Source organism: Delphinus delphis, chromosome 3 (assembly GCF_949987515.2).
Source record: "Delphinus delphis chromosome 3, mDelDel1.2, whole genome shotgun sequence".
Classification (NCBI taxonomy): Eukaryota; Metazoa; Chordata; class Mammalia; order Artiodactyla; family Delphinidae; genus Delphinus; species Delphinus delphis.
Window position 1 is genome coordinate 50,699,432 of NC_082685.1, and position 26,549 is coordinate 50,725,980.

General features: G+C 42.5%; 1 long non-coding RNA gene across 1 annotated transcript in view; it reads right to left on the reverse strand.

Moving 5' to 3' along the window:
• Window positions 1-26,549, reverse strand: part of LOC132422026 (uncharacterized) — a 59,019-nt gene that overhangs the window by 3,396 nt on the left and 29,074 nt on the right. The window contains exons 3-4 of the long non-coding RNA XR_009518803.1: window positions 19,136-19,282; window positions 10,994-11,170 (exon numbers count right to left, since the gene is read on the reverse strand). This is a non-coding gene — a long non-coding RNA (uncharacterized lncRNA). The remainder of the gene's footprint in view (window positions 1-10,993; window positions 11,171-19,135; window positions 19,283-26,549) is intronic.

The window sequence follows — 26,549 nt, forward strand, 5'->3', positions numbered from 1 at the left end:
TAAGTAAAGAGAATGGTGATCTTTGACAAAAAATTATTTTTGAATTTGCACTACCCACATTTATCTGTGAACTGCTGCTTGCTATAATAATATTAGCCAAAGCTTGCAGAAACTCCAAAAACTCAAACTGATACAAGTTTGGCTGTTTTGCCTTTTTAAGATGAATTCTTTTTAATTTAGAGAAACTATTTTCCCTAAATTGAAATAAACAGTATGTGAAGTATGTAACAAATGTGACATTCTTATAAAATATAAGAAAATCAAAACAAGTAAATAAAAATATTTGCATCACTCTAAAAGAGTATTCACATATAAATAATCTCCAAACTAACTTCTAATGAGACTATTTTTGGGTTACTATGGATCAAGGTACAGTGTCAATTAAATAGAGATTTGAATAAATCGTAGAACATATTACCAATTTTTGGTCTTCCTTACAATATTTCAGACTTGAAATTTTTAAAAAAGGACTTCAATATTTTATGAATTTAGATACTGCTTTTACAGAAGGTGAAAATTGCAATACAAGTGATGATTTATATGATGAACTTAGAATATTTTATAATATTTCTATGATAATAATTAACATAAGACCCCATCACACTACTTGAACTTTATGTGTAAAATTCATTGTTGATTTCTGAATGCAAATGTTACTACAATAATTTTATTGACTATTTCAGTTGCTATTGACTAAACAGCAAATTTTCTCTATAGGAAAATTGATTTTAAAATAAAAATACAATGACTTAAGCAAGGTTGACTAATTTGGCATTACTATCATTGGAACACAAATTATGTAAAAATCCTAATTATAACAACATAATTAGCAATACTGCTAAAGTGAAAATAAGAAAAAAAATTTTAACATCTTTATTAGAGTGTAATTGCTTTACAATGGTGTGTTAGTTTCTGCTGTATAACAAAGTGAATCAGCTATACATATACATATATTCCCATTTCTCCTCCCCCTTGCGTCTCCCTCCCATCCTCCCTAACCCACCACTCTAGCTGGACACAAAGCACCAAGCTGACCTCCCTGTGCTATGCGGCTGCTTCCCACTAGCTATCTATTTTACATTTGGTAGTGTATATATGTCCATGCCACACTCTCACTTCATCCCAGCTTAACCTTCCCCCTCCCCGTGTCCTCAAGTCCACTCTCTGTGTGTGCATCTTTATTCCTGCCCTGCCCCTAGGTTCTTCAGAACCTTTTTTTTTCTTTAAGATTCCATATATATGTGTTAGCATACAGTATTTGCTTTTCTCTTTCTGACTTACTTCACTTTATATGACAGTCTCTAGGTCCATCCACCTCACTGCAAATAACTCAATTTCATTTCTTTTTATGGCTGAGTACACATATATCATAATGTATGAACTACATATGCCTTTGTCAGCCAAACAACAAAACTCTCAGATATGTGCAAAAAATTAAAGATCAGTCAAGACAAACTAGAGAACAATTATACCACAGAAGTCCACCCTCTGGAGCGAAGGTTCTGAGCCTCATGTCAGGCTTCCCAACCTGGGGGTCCGGCAATGGGAGAAGGAATTTCCAGAGAATCAGACTTTGAAGGCGTCCACCATTAGCCCCACCAAAGAGCCTGTAGGCTCTAGTGCTGGAGCCTACAGGCCAAACAACCAACAGGGAAGGAACTCAGCCCCACCCATCAGCAGACAAGAACATTAAAGCTTTACTAAACTCTGCCCACAAGAGCAACACCCAGCTCTACCCACCACCAGTCCCTCCTATCAGAAAGCTTGCATAAGCCTCTTAGATAGCCTCATCCATGAGAGAGCAGAAGGAGAAACAAGAAGAACTACAGTCCTGCAGCCTGTGGAACGAAAACCACATTCACAGAAAGATAGTCAACATGAAAAGGCAGAAGACTAGGTACCAGATGAAGAAACAAGATAAAACCCCAGAAAAACAAGTAAATGAAGTGGAGATAAGCAACCTTCCAGAAAAAGAATTCAGAGCAATGATAGTGAAGATGATCCAGGACCTCGGAAAAAGAATGGAGGCAAAGATCTAGAACTGTTTGCAAGAACAAGAAATGTTTAACAAAGGCCTAGAAGAGTTAAAGAACAAACACCTAGAACAATTACAGAACAAACGGAGATGAACAATACAATAACTGAAAGGAAAAATACACTAAAAGGAATCAACAGCAGAATAACTGAGGCAGAAGAATGGATAAATGACCTGGAAGCAGTGGAATTCACTGCTGTGGAACAGAATAAAGAAAAAAGAATCAAAAGAAAAGGAGACAGCCTAAGAGACCACTGGGACAACATTAATCGCACCAACATTCACATTACAGGGGTCCCAGAAGGAGAAGAGAGAGAGAAAGTACCTGAGAAAATATTTGAAGATATTATAGTCAAAAACTTCCCTAACATGGGAAAGGAAATAGCCATCCAAGTCCAGGAAGTGCAGAGAGTCTCAGGCAGGATAAAACCAAGGAGAAACATGCTGAGATACATAGTAATCAAATTGACAAAAATTAAAGACAAAGAAAAATTATTAAAAGCAACAAGGGAAAAAAGACAAATAACATATAAGGGAACTCCCATAAGGTTAACAGCTGATTCTCAGCAGAAAGTCTACAAGTCAGAGGGGAGTGGCACAATATATTTAAAGTGATGAAAGGGAAGAACTTACAACCAACATTACTCTACCTGGCAAGGATCTCATCAGATTTGACAGATAAATCAAAAGCTTTACAGACAAGCAACAGCTAAGAGAATTCAGCACCACCAAACCAGCTCTACAACTAAGGCTAAAGGAAATTCTCTAAGCAGGAAACACAAAAGAAGAAAAGGACCTACAAAAACAAACCCAAAACAATTAAGAAAATGGTAATAAGAACGTACATATCAATAATTACCATAAATGTGAATGGATTAAATGCTCCAACCAAAACACAAAGACTGACTGAATGGATACAAAAACAAGACCCATATATATGCTGTCTACAAGAGACCCACTTCAGACCTAGGGACACATACAGACTGAAAGTGAGGGGATGGAGAAAGATATTCCTTGCAAATGGAAATCAAAAGAAAGCTGGAGTAGCAATTCTCATATCAGACAAAATAGACTTTAAAACGAAGACTATTACAAGAGACAAAGAAGGACACTACATAATGATCAAGGGATCAAAATCCAAGAAGAAGATATAACAATTATAAATATATATGCACCCAACATAGGAGCACCTCAATACATAAGGCGAATGCTAACAGCTATAAAAGAGGAAATCGACAGTAACACAGTAATAGTGGGGGACTTTAACACCTCACTTACACCAATGGACAGATCATCCAGACAGAAAATTAATAAGGAAACATGAGCTTTTGACACAATAGACCAGATAGATTTAATTGATATTTATAGAACATTCTATCCGAAAACAGCAGATTACACTTTCTTCGCAAGTGCACACAGAACATTCTCCATGATAGATCACATCTTGGGTCACAAATCAAGCTTCGGTAAATTTAAGAAAATTGAAATCACATCAAGCATCTTTTCTGACCACAATGCTATGAGATTAGAAATCAATTACAGGGAAAAAAATGTAAAAAACACAAACACATGGAGGCTAAACAATACCTTACTAAATAACCAAGAGGTCACTGAAGAAATCAAAGAGGAAATCAAAAAGTACCTACAGACAAATAACAACAAAAACACAATAATCCAAAACCTATGGGATGCAGCAAAAGCAGTTCTAAGAGGGAAGTTTATAGCAATACAATCCTACCTCAAGAAACGAGAAAAATCTCAAATAAATAATCTAACCTTACACCTAAAGCAATTAGAGAAAGAAGAACAAACAAAACCCAAAGTTAGTAGAAGGAAAGAAATTATAAAGATCAGAGCAAAAATAAATGAAATAGAAACAAAGAAAACAACAGCAAAGATCAATAAAACTAAAAGCTGGTTCTTTGAGAAGATAAACCTTTAGCCAGACTCATCAAGAAAAAGAGGGAGAGGACTCAAATCAATAAAATTACAAATGAAAAAGAAGTTACAACGGACACTGCAGAAATACAAAGCATCATAAGAGACTACTACAAGCAACCCTGTGCCAATAAAATGGACAACCTGGAAGAAATGGACAAATTCTTGGAAAGGTATAACCTTCCAAGACTTAACCAGGAAGAAATGGAAAATATGAACAGACCAATCACAGTAATGAAATTGAAACTGTGATTAAAAATCTTCCAACAAACAAAAGTCCAGGACCAGATGGCTTCACAGGTGAATTCTATCCAACACTTAGAGAAGAGTCAACACCCATCCTTCTCAAACTCTTCCAAAAAATTGCAGAGGAAGGAACATTCCCACACTCATTCTAAAAGGCCACCATCACCCTGATACCAAAACCAGACAAAGATACTACAGAAAAAGAAAATTAAAGACCAATATCACTGATGAATATAGATGCAAAAATCCTCAACAAAATATTAGCAAACAGAATCCAACAGCACATTAAAAGGATCATACACCATGATTAAGTGGGATTTATCCCAGGGATGCAAGGATTCTTCAATATATGCAAATCAATCAATGTGATACACCATATCAACAAATTGAAGAATAAAAACCATATGATCATCTCAATAGATGCAGAAAAAGCTTTTGACAAAATTCAACACTGATTTATGATAAAAACTCTCCAGAAAGTGGGCAAAGAGGGAACCTACCTCAACATAATAAAGGGCATATATGACAAACCCACAGCAAGCATCACTCTCAATGGTGAAAAACTGAAAGCATTTCCTCTAAGATCAGGAACAAGACAAGGATGTCCACTCTTGCCACTGTTATTCAATACAGTTTTGGAAGTCCTAGCCACAGCAATCAGAGAAGAAAAAGATATAAAAGGAATACAAATTGGAAAAGAAGATGTAAAACTGTCATTGTTGGCAGATGACATGATATTATACATAGAAAATCCTAAAGATGCCACCAGAAAACTACTTGAGCTAATCAATGAATTTGGTAAAGTTTCAGGATACAAAATTAATGCACAGAAATCTCTTGCATTTCTATACACTAACAGTGAAAGATCAGAAAGAGAAATTAAGGAAACAATCCCATTCACCATCGCAACCAAAAGAATAAAATACCTAGGAATAAATCTACCTAAGGAGACAAAAGACCTGTACTCAGAAAACTATAAGACACTGATGAAAGAAATCAAAGATGACACAAACAGATGGAGAGATATACCATGTTCTTGGATTGGAAGAACCAATATTGTGAAAATGACTATACTACCCAAAGCAATCTACAGATCCAGTGCAATCCCTATCAAATTACCAATGGCATTTTTTACATAACTAGAACAAAAAAGTCTTAAAATCTGTATGGAGACACAAAAGACCCCAAATAGCCAAAGCAATCTTGAGGGAAAGAAACTGAGCTGGAGGAATCAGACTCCCTGACTTCAGACTATATTACAAAGCTACAGTAATCAAGACAGTATGGTACTGGCACAAAAACAGAAATATAAATCAATGGAACAGGATAGAAAGCCCAGAGATAAACCCATGCACCCATGATCAACTAATCTATGACAAAGGAGGCAAGGATATACAATGGGGAAAAGACAGTCTCTTCAATAAGTGGTGTTGGGAAAACTGGACAGCTACATGTAAAAGATTGAAATTAGAACACTCCCTAACACTATACACAAAAATAAACTCAAAATGGATTAAAGACCTAAATGTAAGACCGGATACTATAAAAGTCTTAGAGGAAAACATAGGCAGAACACTCATTTTTACATAAATCACAGCAAGATCTTTTTTGACCCACCTCCTCGAGTAATGGAAATAAAAACAAAGATAAAAAAATGGGATGTAATGAAGCTTTTGCTTCATTAGGCTTTTGCACAACAAAGGAAACTATAAATAAGACAAAAAGACAACCCTCAGAATGGGAGAAAATATTTGCAAATGAATCAATGGACAAGGGATTAATCTCCAAAATATATAAACAGCTCTTGCAGCTCAATATTAAAAACATAACCCAATCAAAAAATGGGCAGAAGGACTTCCCTGGTGGCGCAGTGGTTAAGAATCTGCCTGCCAATGCAGGGGACACGGGTTCAAGCCCTGGTCCGGGAAGATCCCACATGCCGCGGAGCAACTAAGTCTGTGTGCCACAACTACTGAGCCCGTGTGCCACAACTACTGAAGCCTGTGCACCTACAGCCCATGCTCCACGACAGGAGAAGCCACCGCAATGAGAAGCCCGTGCACCACAATGAAAAGTAGCCCCTGCTCACCATAACTAGAGAAAGCCCGTGTGCAGCAACAAAGACCCAATGCAGCCTAAATTAATTAATTAATTTATTTATTTAAAAAAATGGGCAGAAGACCTAAATAGACATTTCTCCAAAGAAGACATACAGATGGCCAAGAGGCACATGAAAAGCTGCTCAACATCACTAATTATTAGAGAAATGCAAATCAAAACTCCAATGAGGTATCACCTCACACCAGTCAGAATGGCCATCATCAGAAAATCTACAAACAACAAATGCTGGAGAGGGTTTGGAGGAAAGGGAACCCTCTTGCACTGTTGGTGGGAAAGTAAATTGATACAGGCACTATGGAGAAGAGTATGTAAGTTCCTTAAAAAAGTAAAAATAGAATTACCATATGACCCAGCATCCCATTACTGGGCATATACCCTGAGAAAGCCATAATTCAAAGAGACACATGCACCCCAATGTTCATTTCAGCACTATTTACAGTAGCCAGGTCACAGAAGCACTTAAATGCCCATCGACAGATGAATGGATAAAGAAGATGTGGTACATATATATAATTAAATATTACTCAGCCATAAAAGGAACAAAATTGGGTCATTTGTAGAGACGTGGATGAACCTGGAGACCGTCATACAGTGTGAAGTCAGAAAGAGAAAAACAAATATCGTATATTAACACATATATGTGGAACCTAGAAAAATGGTACAGATGAAGCGATTTGCAAAGCAGAAATAGAGACACAGATGTAGAGAACAAACGTATGGACACCAAGGGGGGAAAGCGTGGGGGTGGGGGCTGGGATGAATTGGGAGATTGGGATTGACATGTATATACTAATATGTATAAAATAGAGAACTAATAGGAACCTGCTGTATAGAAAAATAAATAAATAAAATTAAATAAATTTAAAAAAAAGAGCAGTCAACTTTAAAGCCTGCTGATATTCAGTCATATAAAACTTGTTCTGTAGGGACTTCCCTGGTGGTCCAGTGGTTAAGAATCCACCTTCCAATGCAGGGGACGCAGGTTCGATCCCTGGTTGGGGAACTACGATCCCACATGCCGTGGGGCAACTAAGCCCGTGTGCCGCAACTACTGAGCCCACACGCCACAACTAGAGAGAAGCCTGTGCGCCACAAAAAAGATCCCACATGCCTCAGCTAAGACCCGATGCAGCCAAATAAATAAATAAGCAAACTTGTTCTCTAGGTCTCATGTTATATGTTCTTATCACACACAAAAAATTTTTTTTAATGTTTAAGGACAAAAAAGACCTATTTTCAATTTTGTTTTAACTGTAGGAGGATAGGACATATTTTACTATTATTTAACAGTTGTTAGCTTGTTTATAACTTTAAATATTTAGACATATGTTTCTCCATTTATATTTTTGCCCAGGTCCACAAATTCAGGGGTGGGTCTAATTCAGCACATGTTCATTTTATAAGTAATGCTGACAAGAACTACCATTAAGTGCTTATCATGTACTGGGCACCGAGCTAGGTACTTTTTATACAGTAGGCTCACAATACCGCTACAAGGCAAATACTCTCATTTCATTTTACAGCTAGGGAAACTGAGGCTTTAGAGGGGTTAAAGTCGCTGCTCAAACCATGTCAAAATTGAATCAAATGGACATTTACTGTACCCATCCTGAACTGGGACTAACTGTTAGGGCTGACAGAGTGCTAGGGAATGGGCTTTATAAATGCAAGACCTCTTCTGGGAAATGTCTGTCACTCTATCCCAATTCACGCCGCCTGAAATTCCACCATTATATACAGTGATTCCTTTTAGTTCTAAAGCCTTTCCAGTCTCCAGAAGAAACCAATGGAAATGCAAATCCTCCCAGCGGGTAAAAGATGCTAACATGTGAAGCCTGGAGTATTTCTCATATTTTTTCCACCAAAGTAACCCATCAGACCAAAATTGAATTCTTAACCCACAGGAGTCTGAAGGCTCAGCCCAAAAGATTCTGATCAATTTCTTTTAAGTCTTGTGTTATTTCTTTAAAATCATGCATATATTTTTCTCCATAAAATATATATATATATATATATTTTTTAATATAAAAATGTTTCCCTCCAGATCTCCAAGTAAAAATGATGCTTCACTCCATGTTCCTCTTAGAGCTCAAGAACTCCTTGGCATAGTGTCCAGCCCTCTGGCTTAGAAAGCAGAGCCTTAAACTGCTATCAGTGGGCACGTGGGTGGGGTTTACTTGACCTCCCCATTGAGATAAAGGTCCAGCAGAAAAATGAGAAGCTGGATTAACTACTTCCTGATTTAGCTCAGGACTGGTCATGCTCATCTTTTATTTTACTCATCTTCCTAAGTCACTCAAAGTCTACGTCTATTTTGAAGGAGGTGAACTCCTTGTCATTAGAAGTGTGCAAGGAGATTGAACAACTGCTTGCTTGGAGAGCTATGACAGGTAGGGCATGGAGCACTGAATGGAGGAAACTTTCAAATGTGATGCCATATGATCCTGCAATGTTCTGAGTCCTCTGCAGCAGTAATTTCCAGACAAATGTATTCAATTCCATAACTATTTATTCAGCACTTTTCAAAGTGCCAGATACTATGCTAGGCAGTGGTGAACGGGACAGTCTTCCTGAAACCCAGCTGGCTACAGAGAGCTAGAAACCAGCATGTAACTATAATACAGCCTAGGTGCTCTTGCAGGAGAATCACAGTAGTTATGGAAGCTCAGGGGAGGGACACCAAGCCTGAAACAGTGGAGATGGATCCTGGTAGGCTTCCGAGAAGAGGTGACATTTAAACTGAGGTTTGAGGAATGAGTAGGAGTTTGCCCAGGTCCTTCTGGAGGCCCCTACAGTTGCAATTAATTTCAGCTATTTTCAGACCCCTTCTCTGCCCTGCTACATTTTGTTCACCCATTCTACTTGTCAACTCAAGCTACTTGGGAACAAAAGTGCTGACTTTTTAATTATCCATTGTAACCATGAATGTGTGGAGAGAATAAGTGGTCCATCTCATTATGTAAAACTATATCAGACAGGGGGACCAGATTCCAGGTTTGGGGCATCAAAGTTACTGGGCAGACCCTAAACTCATTTTAGATATTCACAGCTGTTTAACCAAGGGGAAGGGAGGGGGTGAGTCATGCTGCACTTGCCTCCTGGGCTGTGAACAAAAAGGAAAGAAAATATTGTTAAGGGAAGAAGCAGGCTCCTCCTTGCAATAGTATGTTTTTTGGTTGTCACGCAGTAGACAGCAGAGCCAATAATCCAGTCTGTGAAGTTGCCAGCTAAAAAAACCAAACCTTTTGAAGTAGCTAATGAATACACTCTTTTTAACTTATTCCGATCTCATCGCTGAGAGCTGTGCAGTTGCTCCTGGGCAGAAGTTTCACTAATGTAGGGATGTTGACTGGCCACTGCATCAAATATTTATCAAGTCACAGATGGGAATCTACAAAGAGTTTGCAGAGAGGTTTAGTGTCTCCCTTTGGTTCTAGGGGAAGCACGTCAGCACTGCAAAATGCAAGTCCACAAATACATAACTTTAAGCTTAGGCGTATGGTTGCTGACCCATTTAAACAGGTTAAGTGGGGCCCAATTTAAAGAAATCACCTTTTTTTCCCCCTTAAAGTAAAAGTAGTACATTTTCACTGTAGACGTTTTTAGAAAATACCTTTACACTAAAAGAAGAAAAGAGAACTCACCCATAATGTCATCATCCAGATAAAATGTACCAATCTTTTAAGTCAAAATTAAATCATTCTGTATCCGATGTTCTGTACCTGTTTCACTCTTTTGCTTTTCTCATTTAACAATATATTCTTAACATCTTTATACAACATTTTGTATTTTTCTACAGCATATTTTTATATATTTCCACTATTCTAGTCTATCGATGTACCATGACTTACCCAACCAATCTCCTGATTTAAGTTGTATTTAGCTTTTCACTATTTACTGTAAGTGATGTTTTTGATGAGTAGCCTTGTAATTAATTACTTGTGCCTAATTATGATATTTTCTCAGGCAAATGAGTGGAAAAGGAATCACTAGGTCAAGGAGTTAGCCTGACACACCAGTTTGCATTTCCATCATCAGAGTATGAGAGGGGGTGGGGCTGCCATTTTTAATGGGCTATCAGCTTGCCCATCTCAAGTGAGATGGTCTTCAAGGCCACTGAGAGCTACATATTGGTCTAGGAGTTTGGGGGTTGGTTTATTTGTATATTTGTTTGTTTTTGTAACAGCCTCCTTGAAACTTGAACTTTTTTCCTCTTTAATTTAACAGCTATCTTATTTCGCTAATCTCCCATCTTTATTTAGTTACACTGGAGAGAAAGAATGATCTCTTCAATGATAAACAGCAGCTCCTGGGTTCAATAAGGATTTATGGCTTGCTTTTTTGCATTGCTATTAACCACAATTATAATGGTGGGTCTATCAATACCTTTTTCCTCTAACTATAGAAGGCAAGCTGTTTCCTGCAATTGAAGTCTCCTAGAACAGAGATTCAGTGATATATAGAAAAAAAATAGAGGAGGAGATTGTTAAGATAAGATTGCCGGCTTTTTGTTTTGCCAAGTAAAGCTATTGAAACAATCACAAGAAACAATGGCAATCTATTATCATCAGGCAACCACTAAAGCATGAACATTAACACACATGTACTCATACCAAAATAAGAACATAATTCCAGAATAAAGTACATTCTTACCTAAGAAAGAACAACTGGCATTCCTGCCCTGACATACACAGCGTCCTTATTTTTCTTCTCACAAAGGATTTGGAAACAGCATCTTGGATTGTGGACCCTGGCTTGAGAACCACTGTCTTCCAGGCTCATGACCATGTCTTCTATGGGGAGCAGGATCTGACCCAGTCCTCTTCCACCCTGGAAAAGAGAGAAGTGAGAGAGACCCTCTAATTCCTTCCAGGTGTCTCTTCCTACTCGCTTGGTCTATGCAGTGTTCCCAGGTTGCAGTAATTTGCGTATCGTTTTCACAACTTGCCCATCTCCACAAATCATCTATATATTGTTTATTTAGCATTTGTTTTAAATCAACACTTGTCTTAACTTCAAAAATAAATTTATTTCAAAGGGAAACTGAGTACCTCAACCATCAATGGAAAAACCAATATCGCTTGTCATAAATAAAGCAAAACAATGTTATTAGATTCTAGATCGAATTTATCTGCCAAAGGTTCTGAGACAGAGTCCTGCACTTTCTTGGTTTCTAAAGAGAGAGGGAGATTAGCAAGTAAAAGGTGTTAAAGATATATTAGCACAGACAGGAGACTTTGCCCTTGGCAGAACTAAAGGGCAACTAAGATTGAAGGAGAAGTGGAGCGGAAATAAACTTCTCACCAGGTGAGGTCATGTACTTTGATGCTCTTGCCTGTGTGCCACTGGTAGCGGTCCCTGGTTTGGAAAGTACCAGTAAAATGGAAGGAGAATTGGACTTGGTTTCTAGCCCTGGCCTGGCCACTTGCTGATTATAAATCCTCGGGCCAATCACTTCACCTCTTCTTAAAACCTCAGCTTCCCCAGCTGTAAAATGAGATGATGATAATCTCTGTAATGGGGATGTTGTGAGGAATACATGAGAATAGTTAAAACATTTTGTAATCTCTGAAATGCTGTACATGTCATGAAGGATTAGCCTCGCTTGTAGTGCTTTTATTTATGGGTATCAGATTTCTTTTCCCAGTGGCCCAGGATATACTTCCAGGCCAAACATCTCACTGTAGCCTAAAATAAATAAGTGTATTAAAGCCTTTAAAAATGATTTGTTGGATCCCAGATCACGTAGAATAGGTCCTAGGAGGACAGAACGAAGCATTCTTAAGAATTCTAACGGATTTTCCTGGTGGCGCAGTGGTTAAGAATCTGCCTGCCAGTGCAGGGGACACGGGTTCGAGCCCTGGTCTGGGAAGATCCCACATGCTGCGAAGAAACTAAGCCCGTGTGCCACAACTACTGAGCCTAAGCTCTAGAGCCCACAAGCCACAACTACTGAGCCCGCGCGCCGAGAGCGCATGCTCCGCAGCAAGAGAACCCACTGCAACGAGAAGCCCGCGCACCACAACAAAGAGTAGCCCCCGCTCACCGCAACTAGAGAAAGTCCGCACACAGCAACGAAGACCCGATGCAGCCAAAAATAAATAAATAAATAAATAAATAGATAAAGTCAGCACTAAAAAAAAAGAATTCTAACTATTTGATCAATGGCTCTAATTATCGGGAGGGCAGAACCATGCCTGGTTTGTTCACTTCTGTGTCCCTTGCACCTAGTTCAAGGTGTGGTCCATTAAAGTTGCTCAGTAAATGCTGTGTGAATAACTGAATGAGTGAATGAATGAATGGCTAAATCAATGAGACGACAGCCCTATGTTAGACCTTGGTTTTCATAGTACATATCTGTGGCTTTTTATCACCCCATACTGTATTCATCATGTCTTTAACTTTCTATATTTTGTGATGCTTTGACATCTTGAGGCCCTGTGGACCCCGAGAAGAACGGCCCCTCCCAGGGGTAGCTAATTCCTAGAAATAGCAAACAATTTACCAGCGAGTGCATCTTTAATATGCAAACCAATCAATCCTGAGCCCATGCCCCATATCTACCTCCTTTTACTAGGCCCCTGCCTTCCCGGACACCATCCCCCTACCCTAAATCACCCAGGGCTAGGTACCAGGTAACTAGGGACCACCCCTGCAGTCCAGAGCCCTCCAAAATTATTCAAATTATTCAAACTCTAAACCTATTCAGCTGTTTACCCTCCCTAGCCCATTGCTTCCTGTGGAAACCACAGTAAAGGCTTTTTCTCATGCTCTGCCCTTGCTCCGTCTGACTCCTGGTGCTTCCCCTTTGTGGCCCTGCATGGCGTGGCATGCCCCCTCCTCTTGGGAACTCTGAGTAACAAACTATCTTTTCAACAGCAGTCACCTCCTGATGTGTTGACCTGTCCATATCTGTATAAAAACAAAATCCTAGGTACATTTTTTTTAATGAATTTATTTTTTGGCTGTGTTGGGTCTTCATTGCTGTGCGCGGGCTTTCTCTAGTTGCAATGAGCAGGCTTCTCATTGTGGTGGCTTCTCCTGCTGCGGAGCACAGGCCCTAGAGCGTGTGGGCCTCAGTAGTTGTGGTGTGTGAGCTCAGTAGTTGTGGCTCGCTGGCTCTAGAGCGCAGGCTCAGTAGTTGTGACACACAGGCTTAGTTGCTCCGTGGCATGTGGGATCTTCCCGGACCAGGGCTCAAACCGCTGTCCCCTGCATTGGCAGGCAGATTCTTAACCACTGCACCACTAGGGAAGTCCCCTAGGTACATTTTAAAATAAGTATCAACCCTGAAAACCCACCCCAACTTCAATCTCAATTCATGATTAAAGGGGAGCTGTTCTCACCTCCGGCTCAGGGAGGAATATAGAGCTCAGGTCTAAGCCAGTCAACCTGTCACATCAAGAGTGTCTCAAAGATGGACGTATGACCACAATAAAGCTGCACACGTCTCCTCCTGGGACAAAAACTGTTGACTTTTTTTTTTTTCCTGCTGGATTAGAGACTGGGGAAGTTTTAGGTCTGGAGCTAAGCAGCCATTTTGCTAGCTAGAGGCAAACAACCTGTCTGAAACAGAGCCAATCGAAGAAAGCAGAGCCAAATGACAGAGGAAGAGAGAAGTCAGTTCCCGGTGGCATCACCTGAGGCAACCCAACTCCTGGACTTCACAGTTACCTGTGTTTAAGCCCATTGAAATTGGGCTTCCTGTACTTACAAATAAAAGAATCCTAACCTACAAGGTTTGCTTTCCCCTTTTCTTGCCACCCAAAGCCACATGTGGAGATATTTAAAACAGCAATTTGAATTAATCCAGTTCCACACTTAGTGTGTGCCAAGCACTGTGCTGGTCCCATATTGATACCACATCTAAGACAACCCTCCAAGAGCTTCAGTTTAGATGGGAAGACAGACATGCAAACAGTCAGCGGAGAGTGGAGTAAGAGCTTCCCCAGAGGCTCCAGCAAAGGCTGTGGAGCAGGGAAGGAGTAGCAAATCTGCCTGGAGGTCTACCCTCTTCAACCCTGTACGAGTTACAGCCTTGACTCGGCTGGATCCTTTGTGAGTGTGTGTGTGTGGGGGGTCTTTCCACTTCGAGGAGCATCAACTAATGAGTGCTGACATTGAGTGAGGATTTCCTGTGTCACTGTGTCCATGCTTATTTCATTCTCTGTTCCCTCACAGGGCAGATATTACTATCCCCATTTTAGAGATGAAGATTCCTCTATTCAGAGGCTCAGCTAGGGTAAACAGTCTTACTTCACTCAGTGGTAGAACCCAAATTCAATAGAATGCGTGACCCCAAAGGCCAGGCACTACATTGCTAAGCCACTCCCTCGTATTTGCTGAGAGCTCCTTGTGTGCCAGACTGCACCCCATAATTGTAGAAGAGAGAGCAGCTCTCCAAAAGCACTCCTTACAACAGAGTTTGCTTTAGGATTCTTTTACTGTATAGTACATGGAAAACAATAGTCAGCTTAGAAAAATCTGTTGAACACGCAAGTGATTTTAAGGGCCACATCTAGTGAGTAAAATGACGTCCACCTGTGTATGTCCACATCCTAGCTCAGGACCCCAGCCTCTCATTTGAGATGTCTCCACCTGGCAGTCCTCTGAGAGGTGGAGCGGCCAGGTGCAGCACCAAGAAGCAAAGAACCTCCTGGGTCCCAAGATCAGGATTGCCTGTGGTTGGAAGGGGCTAGGCGAGATCTCCAACTGACACGCTCAGTGAATTGCGCCTTTACTTCCAGCAGAGCATGTGGGGCTTCTGAGAATTTCATCGTGCCTGATGGACGCACCGCAGGCAGCCTGAGCCCCAGGTGTATCAGCCACCGAGGCAGATTTCCTTTTTAAGCTTCCTGTTGCCTTGTCAACCTCATCATCCCAAACGAGTTAAACAAACAATTTATTAGGCTGGCAGCCCCTCTGGATGCTGTACCTTTTCTTTAAGGGACTGTTGGCTTTTCCATTTTCCACTACACTTTCCTGATTTTCTTTCCAGAGGAAAAAGGGTGCATCTCTCAGCTTGGGTAAGAAGTGTATTGTATGAATATTCATAGGCTGTCCGGGACATATCACGTCAAATCTGTGTGAGGGAGTAAGTGTTTCATTTTAAAATCAAAGCTGAATAGGACGCTTTTAAATCATCATTAGGTTTTTATTATAAATGAATGCATTTATATTAAATTGGATTAGAATTAGATATAATTCACACAGTACATAATTAGATAACTAGCTTGCTTCCCTTAATGGTATTTCTCCAAGATCTTTTTATGATCATTTAATTTTGAGTCTTTTGAAATAGATGTGAATAGACACATTGGGTTTTGTAACACATTACTGCCTCCTTTATTTCAAAATTGCTATTTTAGGCTTCTTGACAACTAAGAATGGCCTTAGTTTTTTCTGGCACTTTTTAAAATAATCGGTCAGGAAAACGTGGATGTCACTGCCCTGTTTTACTTTTCTTATTCACAGATCTCCTTTGCATTCAGTTTTCACTCCTAGAAAATTCTTTTGCTGTTCATTTGTCCTATGAAATATACAAGGCTTCATAATGACAGTCACTACCGCTTGGCAGTGCTTACCCTGTGCCATCCGCCGTGCTACGTACAGCATAGCTTGTTCAAACCTCATCTGTAACCTAGGAGGCAGACAGTATTTTTTCACGCTTTATAGTTGAGGAAACCAAAGCTCAGAAAATTCAAGATAGCTTGCTCAAGAAACCTGTGTCATGAGAAAACGAACTGAGTGGTCAATGACTCCCAAGTCAGTACACTTATCTTGCCCATTTATTCTTTCATTCCACAGGCATCTGTTGAGCCCCTTCTAGGTCCCAGCCACTGTTCTGAACACTGGAGATACTCCGGGGAACGAGACAGACAAAAGCCCCCTGTTCTCAAGGAGCTTGCAACCTTCCCAGCGTCCCGATCGAGGCTGAATCGTAAATCTGGACTCCTGTCCACAGATGTGGTGGAAGATGCACATCTTCAGCACGACTGGATTCCCCGCTGGTTTGAATCCACCACTGAGCATGTCTCATTTTGGGGGGCTGGGACTTGTATCAATGCCTAGTTCAGTGGCTACATCCTTGTAAGTTCTTAATAAATATTAGTAGTTGTTGCTTGACATTTAGGCTTCCAAAAGGAGTGGGGGGGGTGGCCAGGTTGCTTCATATGAAAACACTGCATTTAAATATCCCTTTTAAAATGTTCCCGCTTTGATTTTACTCTTGACCTGAATTCACTCCCATTCTTCCTTGGCTGCAAGTGCCTGACATGACCCTGAGGACGACTGGGAAGGGAATGTCATCTTACGCCCCACACGGGCATTGTTATTGCTGATCCCCCGCAAACCTGAGGACCAGGGCGAGACTCCCCAGACCTGGTCTCTCCCCTTCTGAGGCTGCCACCTTCCTGATAGTTGGGGCCTGGCTGGCTTCCCACGCCTTCCTGTCTCCAAAACACAAGAGGGGAGATGAAAAGAGGTTTGCTACCATCTCAGCCCTTGCCATCCGATTTACAGCGCCTGCCTCTTGATCAGCCAAAGAGAGGGGAGATGCAAAAGACCCATCAGCCCCACCCTCAAACTCCTGTCTGTGTCAGAACTGCTTCTTCAGGCTCCAAAGCATGTGGAGCATTCTCACGGCAGGAAACTAAAACGCTTTTTTCCCCAGACATGATTGCTTAGGTCCTCCCCAAGCAGTGGGACCTGTGTGTCTTCCATTGGAATCTTTCATCTTCGTTTACAATCCCTCCTTTTCGGAGCTTCTTCCGTAACTGATGGTGTTCTCAGTGGCACGTCCGTGGCATCTCAGGGTGGAATCGGGGTGGGAAGGCTGGGGAAGAGGAAGGTGATACTGATGTGGCCTCACAGAAGCCTCAGCGGTGGCCTGTGTCCTCTTCTCTGTACCCCCTCCTCCAGCGCCCTCGCCCAGCGCCATGTCCGTGAAAGAAGTTTGTCTTAAATCAGGTTCTCTAGATGCAGGGGCCCAGATGGTGATTCTTGTGCAAGTGATTTATTGAGGGATTACCCTCAGAAGAAGCCTTTATTGGGTCAGGGGAGAGGGGATAGAAAGAGGGAGAGAAGGAGAACGGGGCAGGAAAAGGAGCTGGGCAAAGATGGGATTTAGGAAAAACCTAGCATAGATCCAATCTCCCTGGGGCCTCTGCAGGATGAATTGCATCTCCACGGATGTCCTGCCCAGGTAAAGGGGCTGGACCGTTATGTTCCCCCCATTAAGAAGCCAAATGCCATGTCATTCCCACCCTTGGGGTGGGAGGTAACGTCCCAGGCATCTCCCACCATGAGGCTCTCTGCAAGCATGGATAACCCTCTAGAGAAGAGTACAAGTATGTGAGCCGGTAGCAGCCAACATCTGCAGCAGCTGGGGGATGGGTGCGCTGGCCTGGTAAAGGGATCCAGGTTGGGTACCAACTGCGTCTGCTATGATGCTTAAGAAACAGTTTTTGACAATGTGAGAATGACTAAGCAGTTCTGTTCACGTTGACAATATCTGTTAACGAGGCTCCCTCCCTCCCTTCTTTCCTCACTCCCTCCAACAGATACTTTAGTAAACTAGTCCTCAGGGTGCTTAGAGTCTAAGTAAGGAGTCAGGCAATGAACAAGGAAATAAATAAACACACAAAATAATTCCAAATTGTGACCATTGCTCCGAAGGAAGAAGAGTACCGGGATAGACGATAACAGACAAGGGGGGAGAGGCACCTATTTTCGTTGAGGTAGTCACAGAAGGCTTCTCTGAGTGGGTGACTTGTAACCTGAGGCCTGAAGAAAGAGGAGGATGCAGTTGTGAGAATGCAGGGCGAGGCACAGTCCAGGGAGGGAAGCAGCAGGTGCAAGTCCCTGGGAGAGAGGTGCGCATGCTCTCAGAACTGACGCAAGGTCAGACGTGAGTCGGGGGAATTTGACCTGGCGCAGATGGTGCTGAGCTCTGTAGGCCGTGGGAAGGAGCTTGCATCTAACTTACCTGCAAGTGGAAACTTACTCCACTGCATTCAGATGTGCAAAGAAAATGCAGTCTCTATTTTCTCACGTGGGTCCGATCTTAAAATTTTCCTGACTCCAGCAGGAGTTTTCAGTATTCATCATATCTTGGTCTCAGAAAATGCCAGGAGGATCTGGCCCTTTTTCTTCTCAAGATGGCCCCTGGGGTATGGGAGCTTACACACAAATCCTTGTGTTGGCAGGGGGAGGGCCTTGGACCTAATGTGGGTCCTTGTGAGGGTCTCGGAGTCTTTCTAGACTCTGCAGCAGGAATGCGCCCTTGCTTTCCTCTCCTTACCTCCCTGCTGCAGAAAGGCTGTAAAGAGTGAGCATGCCTCTTTGATCCATAGTGGTGTCCCCAACCCACAACATCCCAGCCCAGTTGACCCAGTTTTGATCTTGCTGGTGCTACAGACCTGCAGCCTGCCCTCAACTCCCATTCAACCCTGGGCTTGGGGGTCAGCCTTCTAGTCCTCGGTTATTCCACAGTCAGTAAGCTTTCCAAACAGCTCTGCTACATCCCTCCACGGAGCACACGGGAGCTTCTGGATACTTTCCATGCTTTCCATAAGGAGCCAAGGTTGGATTTTTTTGCGATTTAACTCTACTGATGCCGTGCCACTGGTTTTACCCTGAAGTGGCTTTTCCACATTTGCCCAGATAGCACCAGCAAGGCAGTCTCCTCCCAGAGTCCAAATCAGAGTCAGGAAGCCAAGTAAAAGTCTCCCCTCACTCCACCTAACAAGGGAGATTGGGCACACGTGTTTCACCATCTCTGTCCCCTAATCTTACCTCCAGCCCCCTGGGGTAGAAGGATTCAGCCTCCCTCTTCTTCCTCTGGTCGGGACTTCCTGCATCACTTTCTCCTTCCTCCAGAAGAGACATCACCATTCACTCTTACCAGAGGCTGCTGTGGCCAATCAGCTGTTTGAGATTCTTCTTCATGCGGAAAAGAATGGTATATTAGTTTAAATTTTCCAAGTTACTATTACTGTTACAAATGATATAAAAATATCTCTGCAGTTGCAGTGTGGAAATTGAAGAGAAAGTTGGAAGCTGGTTTATTGCTCTCCAGAGGAAATATTAGCAGCTTGAACTGGAGTTGCAGTGGAGCTGGATACATATTTGGGGTGTCGATCGGGCCAAGAGTCTATTTAACAAGACTTTATTAAGCACATGCTCTGAACAGGCCCAGAAAAGACACAAAGATGGGGAGGACATGGTCTCTGAATTCAAAATGCTTATAAAACAATAGGTAAGAAAAGACATGTGACAACTGATTTCATGCTAGGTGAGCACTAGAATTATGTATAAGGAAAATCAGAAGTAGGAATTACTAAGGGCAGACTTCGTAGGTCCAGTAAATGGTTAATGGGTTTCAATACCATCATCCCCATGATAGTCATGTGACCTTGGGTAAGTTACTTAATGTCTCTAAGCCTCAGTTTTCTCACGTCAAAAAAAAAACAAAAAAGTGATGCAATAATAGAGTCCACTTCACAGCGTTGTGTGAGGAGTCAGTGAGATTATATGTAAGGCACTTCGGATATGCACTGACTCATAACATATATTTTTTAGCCATCAACTTAATTGAGCACCTTTATTAGCCATGTACCCTTACTTCACTTCCCTGAAATGCACTTCCCTGACTATATACTTCTCTACATCGCTAGGAGGGCTTCCAGACCCTGCAGTCTTCCATGGCAAAGACGATGTCAATTAGCTGCTAACATCCACCCATCACTCCTGCCTAACACTTGTACAGCGGATGCGAGCTGACCCATTATGGAGCCTCTGAGCTGATTGGAAAGATAAGGCTTTAAATGTGTGAATAAGGAACAACACAAGGCAGCACCAGACTTAGTGATTTCATTCAACACTAACTACTGAAGGCATATAGAGTGATAACAGGCTTATTCAATCCTCCCAGCTGCCGTCCCAGGAAGGCATTATCAACCCATTTCACAGATGAAGAAACTGAGGATAAGTAATTTACCCAAGATCACACAGCTAGTAAATGGCAGATGTCGACTTGACTCCAAAGCCCACAGTTGAATATGTGTTTTCAGCCAGTCAGTAGCTGCCTTTAAGTTCCCACTATGGACCAAGACACTGCTGAGCTCAGGGTACTCAATTTGGGCAAACTTCCAGACTGTGATATAGATGCGCAGAAGATCAAAGGTTAAACGTGTGCCACCCTAGCTGGGAAGAGCATTGGACAAAGAAGGGGCCCAGAACAGTTTTTATGACTCTAAAGGAGGCTTGTAGCGTGGTTTAGAAGCAAGGCTTTGGAGTCAGACAAACCTGGGGTGAATTCTAGCTCTGCCACTTAACAAGTTGCATGCCTGTGGGCAAGTTTATTTTACCTCTCTATGCCTCAGTTTCCTCATCTAGAAAATGGGAGGAAAAATCTACTTCTTAGGGTAACTGAGAGCGTTAAACGAGATGATGTATGTGAAGTGCTTTGTCAGTGCCTCACCTAAAATCAATGCTTTAAAATGGTAGCTGTTCTTACATGATATTGGATAAAACTGGGTATAAATGATGATGAACATCACAGGTTTGCAGCACAGCATTGCTTCTTGGTGCCACCCTGACCTCATGAAAGCTTATATAATCATTCTGTTAAACAAGCACATCTTGTGGGGTGTAATCACAAAGAAATTTAATGTTAGACCCCTCTGTCCATTTAAATCTGCCCTGTGGGGAGAGTTCTTCTGCCACAGGATAAAAACTTAGGCAGTTTCCCACGACTACGCTGTTTACTCTTAGGCAAATTTTATTCATTTTAATTCATAAAACATCATCTCAGTTTGGTAATTAAGATGCCCAGTCCCCATGTACTAATAAATATATCTAATATGACGTAAAGTTAAATGTTCAGCTCTCCTGCCTTAGAGCTGGAGTTGGGGAATGGGATGTGACAGACTTCTGTCTTATTCCTAACTCCCCCTAAGTCCTGCAGGGCCAGGTGGGCTGAGGAAAGAGGTAACAGGATGTTGGGCTGGACCTCACAGGCCTGCAAGCCCTGCACTTACCCAGCTTTAAGACCAAAGAAAGAGCTCAGAGTCAGTGACAGAGACATCAGTGGTTTAATGGATGGGGGATCTTACATGTCTGAAGCAAGGTCCTGGAGCGACACCCCACTGTGTGCAGCGGACAGTGGGCAGGCCACGGCGGCAGGCTTCGCTCCCGGGGGAGGAAGAGATTGCCAGTTATAGGGGGAACTGACATCAGGTTGGCTCATTAGTTACCAGGGAAACCAGCAGAGCTGCACGCCCCTCACCGCCCCTTTGATAAGAACAGTCACCAGCTGGGCCTGGGGCAAGTATGTAGGAAGGTCAGTCGTGTGCATAGGGTGTAGGTGAAGCGGGCACTGGTCGGGCGGGGGGGTGTACGGAGAGCAAGAGAACGGCCATCTTGAGTGGCCTGACCATACACAGAAGAAGGAAAGTTCTCCCTGAACAATGCTAATATTAGACTTGGCAGAAGGATAAAGCTCACCCTTTCTCTTGAGGCGCCTTCTTGGGTTCTTTGGAGACCCCCATCAATGCAGATCACTTGCTTCCATTTCCTTGATGTGAACGACTGCGCGCCTATTCTGATCATTGCTCATGCCTCCACTCATCACCCCTGGGCATCTTGGATTCCACTTCCATGTTCTTTCTACCAAGACCCTTTGCCTCTTGTGGTGGTCTTCTTGGGCAGAATCCACAATGACCCCAGGCTGACTTTCTCATGCACATGGTCCACACCTGATCATGGGAAATACTCACGTATCCTTTGCTCCATTAAACTCTAGGAGAGCAATTATTTCCCAAGTTTCAGGCCTCCATTCAGTGCCAGAGGCCACTCCAGCCAACCTCATCTTCCTTAGATTTCTCGGACACGGCTCACACCCGTCCACTGTACACCAGGAACAGCAAAGGACTCATTTTAAGCTCTTTGATGGTTTACTTGAAGTCTTTTTCCCTGAACTTCAGGTGAAGTTCAGCCTCCACCCTCTCCCTGGGGTGAAGAAATCCTCTTCGAAACTCCTCTCATCTCCAACTAATGGCCCTTTTATGCCCTTGAGGTAAGTGAGGGGTTTCTCAGCTGCCCCCTTTGAAAATGTTTGTTTTGTTCAAGCTCCTCACTTTAGAATGTGCCTCAGTGAAAATTTCCCTTTTAATGTCCTATTACACTTATGCTCAGTGACTGAGCTAATGACTCCTTCTCCCTCAAGGTGGGTGGGAAGGCGCCCTTAAACAGCCATTACGAGCCCTCAGTTCTTCTCCTAACCTCGGCCCAGTTTTTCCAGGTGACCTTGGAGCAGCCCTTTCATCGCTCTGGGTCTCAGCTTCTCCTCTCAGTGAAATGGAAATCAAATCTCTCTTCTGGCCCTCTCTCGGGGGAGGTATTGTGAGGAATAATAAGGCAATGCCTATAAAGTGCTTTAAGTACTTCGGGGAAAGACGTTGGCTAAATACCAAATGATAATAATAACACCGTCATCATCATCCACATTATTATTCATGGGTTGAGAGGAGAAAGCGGTTGCTGATGGTATCTTTGCTCTGTGGGAAGGAGGACTTCAGGCCCCAGGATGTTCTATCGATAAGTCAAAGCCAATAAATACAGAGCACTGGAAGTGGAAGTTATCTAGCCATAAAGGCTGAATGTACATGCCCATTTGTGTTTGAAATGACAACAACCGACTCCGTTTCTCATTTAGTATTTTTACAGTTAGTGCCCAGGGCAGCTAGAATTGAGGGGAAATTGCATTCCTTTTCTGGGAGATGGGGGAGCAAAGGGATTACGTTTTTTTTTAATATCTTAGATTTGACTACTCACCCCTCTTCTTAGCATATCTTATTTTCTCTACTCCCCATACTTCCCTCACCTCTACCCTCCATGCCACCCACCACCAAGTCGAAGCCCTAATCAGAGGCAGGGGAGGAGTCCGGTAGGGGATGAGAAGCAGAGACGATCAGAGGTGAGCCATGTGGGGAAGCCGACTCAGAGCTTGGGACAGAGAAGGAAGGGTCTCCCTCCTCTAAAGCTCTGATTCAAATTCATTCATTCTTTTGTTCATCAAGAAAGGAGTATCACATTGTGTCACGCGCATGTTAGGGTCCAGAGCTAAAGCTAGAACAAGAGGCAGCCCCTGCCCAAATTTCAGTCCCTTAAAATCCTGCAAAATCTTCATTAGAGGCCAGGTAGGACAGCACAATTCCCTGATCATCAGATCTGTTTCCAGTAACGCAACTAACTGGGGTTGCTAATGTATTACCTTCAGAAGTCTTCACCCCAAGTGCCTGCCAAGTTGACACTTGTGATTCTAGAGGAAAATTTTCTCATCACCACCCCAAATGAGCAGTGTATGGTTCGGAGTTCACGAGATCATTCCCAAATGTGCACACATCTTAAAATATGTGGTGGTAAACGCTACGGACTTCAAGTCCCAGGCTACTACTTACCTTCTACATTTCTGTAGCCTCAGTTTCTTTATATGCAAATTGCCAGTAAAAATGGCTGCTCTGTATATTTCCCAGAGTTGCTGTGGGATGGAATGAGATGATGAAAGAGTGCCGTGCTCTGAAGCTCTATCCAGATGGACCCTATTATTACTGAACTCTGGTTCACGCTGCGCCAGGCACTGTGCTGAGTGAACTTGCCCCCTGAACTCTATACACCTGGAGATTTGAGTGCTAAGCTGCCTGGGCCGTTGAGAACTTGCTGGTTTCTGCTCTAGGAGTCTGTGGGCACTGAGGGGATAGGCATCCAGCTTTGTTATCTTTTTTATTTTCAAATTTTATATAGATAGCATTTTTGTGGTTATAAATGTAATACACTGGGTCTCTGCACAAAAAAAAAATTCAGAAAATAGAGAAAGGTATAAGGAAGAAATTCTAAATATTATACAATCTTAGAACTGTGAATTTTAGGGAGTATAGCTTGCCAAAATTTTTGCTATATATTCACATAATATTTTTCCAAGGATGGGGCCTTTTATATGCACTGTTTCTCAACCTGCCCTTTTGATTAAAAATATACCCTGGAAAGCTTTCCACCTGACTTCACTTAAAAGGCTCTCTGGGGGCTTCCCTGGTGGCGCAGTGGTTGAGAGTCCGCCTGCCGATGGAGGGGACATGGGTTCGTGCCCCGGTCCGGGAAGATCCCATATGCTGCAGAGCAGCTGGGCCCGTGAGCCATGGCCGCTGAGCCTGCGCGTCCGGAGCCTGTGCTCCGCAACGGGAGAGGCCACAACAGTGAGAGGCCCGCATACTGCAAAAAAAAAAAAAAAAAAAAAAAAAAAAAAAAAAAAAAAAAAAGGCTCTCTGACCAGATCTGCAGGACTCTTTTTTTTTTTTTTTTTTGTGGTACACGGAACCGGGGCATGAACCCGTGTCTGCTGCATCGGCAGGCGGACTCTCAACAACTGCGCCACCAGGGAAGCCCTGGAGGACTCTTCTTGAGACATAGCAGCCCCTTCAAGTTCTTCCAGCATCCTTTATGGTCCCTTTGATAGCATACAGTCACTTTCAATGGCCACATTGGGCCATTGAACTCCCCCTCACACACCTCCCTGCTCAAAGCAATCCAGACTGAGTACATTTGCAAGCCCTGCTTGCTGGGTTCCGAGACTTTGACATCTTGTCATTTTTCCCCCTCTTTTTCAAATTTCAAGTTGAAGTTTGATGTTGAATTAAAAATGTTGCCAGGGGCTTCCTGCAGGGCCTTCAGGCTAAAACAGTGGCAGCATCTGCCAGGGGAGACCCACAGGTCCTTCTTCGGACCATGGCAACATACAGCTGGCATCTGAGCCCAGCAGAGAAGGGGAGAAGTGTGCCTGTGTAGGGAAATTAAAGGATCACTACTTTAAAAAAAAGAAAAAAAAAACAACCTGGCAAGTGCTTATCCATTTTACTTGGGTTTTATGACTAAATACCTGTGGGACATTTGTGTTCAGATTTTTCGAAGAGGATGGAGAGGGAGTAGCCACTTGTGGGAGAAACAGCAGACCTCATTAAATGTCTCAGGACCCTGAATGAGCGCTGTGAAGGGGACACGTGTGGAGACAATCAGCAGATTTCCTTCACACGGTTGGGCTGTTTGCGGAGAGGATCAGAAGAGAAGATGCTCTGAATGTGGATGTGCTCTGGAAATAGGAAACCGTCTCCAGATAAAGCCCTGAATTCACCTACATGCCTGTTTATGCAGAGGTCTGGAAGGACTCACATAGACCTGGAGACAGGAGTCGTCTCTAGAAAAAGAAACTCGGTGACTGGGAGACAGGAGAGGGAGAAAGACTGACTTTTCACTCTAGATCTTTTTTTTTTTTTTTTTTTGCGGTACACGGGCCTCTCACTGCTGTGGCCTCTCCCGTTGTGGAGCACAGGCTCCGGACGCACAGGCTCAGTGGCCATGGCCCACGGGCCCAGCCGCTCCGCAGCATGTGGGATCTTCCTGGACCGGGGCACGAACCCGTGTCCCCTGCATTGGCAGGCGGACCCCCAACCACTGCGCCACCAGGGAAGCCCTTTTTTTTTTTGATTTTTGTACCATGTGCATGATTTGCCTTTCAACATAATACATAAGTAAGTAAGTAAATAAATAAATAAGCTCAACTGAATCCTGGCTCCTAGGACACATCCTTTAAGGAAAAATACTCTTTGGTAAAGGCAGCCTTTCCTTATTCCTCAAATCATGTTAAACCCACTGAGTCTTTTCACTGAACAGAACTGTTGGCCTCATTCTTTCCTACAGAGTACTCTTCCTTTGAAAATGAAAAAGAACGCTCAAATCAAAGAACCAGCCTAAAGTCTTAAATTATTATTGTCTTTATGATTTGGTGTGCTATATCTTTTCTGGCTGTGGAAAAGAAACGGCCTCAGATAGCATTTGTAGCTGTCGGTGAGACTGACTTTTGCATGGGTCTTGTGATTGCACTGTATTACTTAATAAAACCTATTTTTTTAATAAGTAGTACTATATATAATATACTTCTAATATACTTACATTAATATACTTTATCATTCCAGCTCATTCTCAGTTCTAGCTGTGCGCCTTGGACAAATTACTTAACCTTTCTGAGCCCGTTTCTTCATATGTAAAATGGGCGATAATAGTAGGACCTGCCTCACAAAGCTGTTACGAATTAAATGACAGCGCACATAAGGGCTCAACAAACATTCTTCTTATTATTAGTTGTTTTTTTTTATTA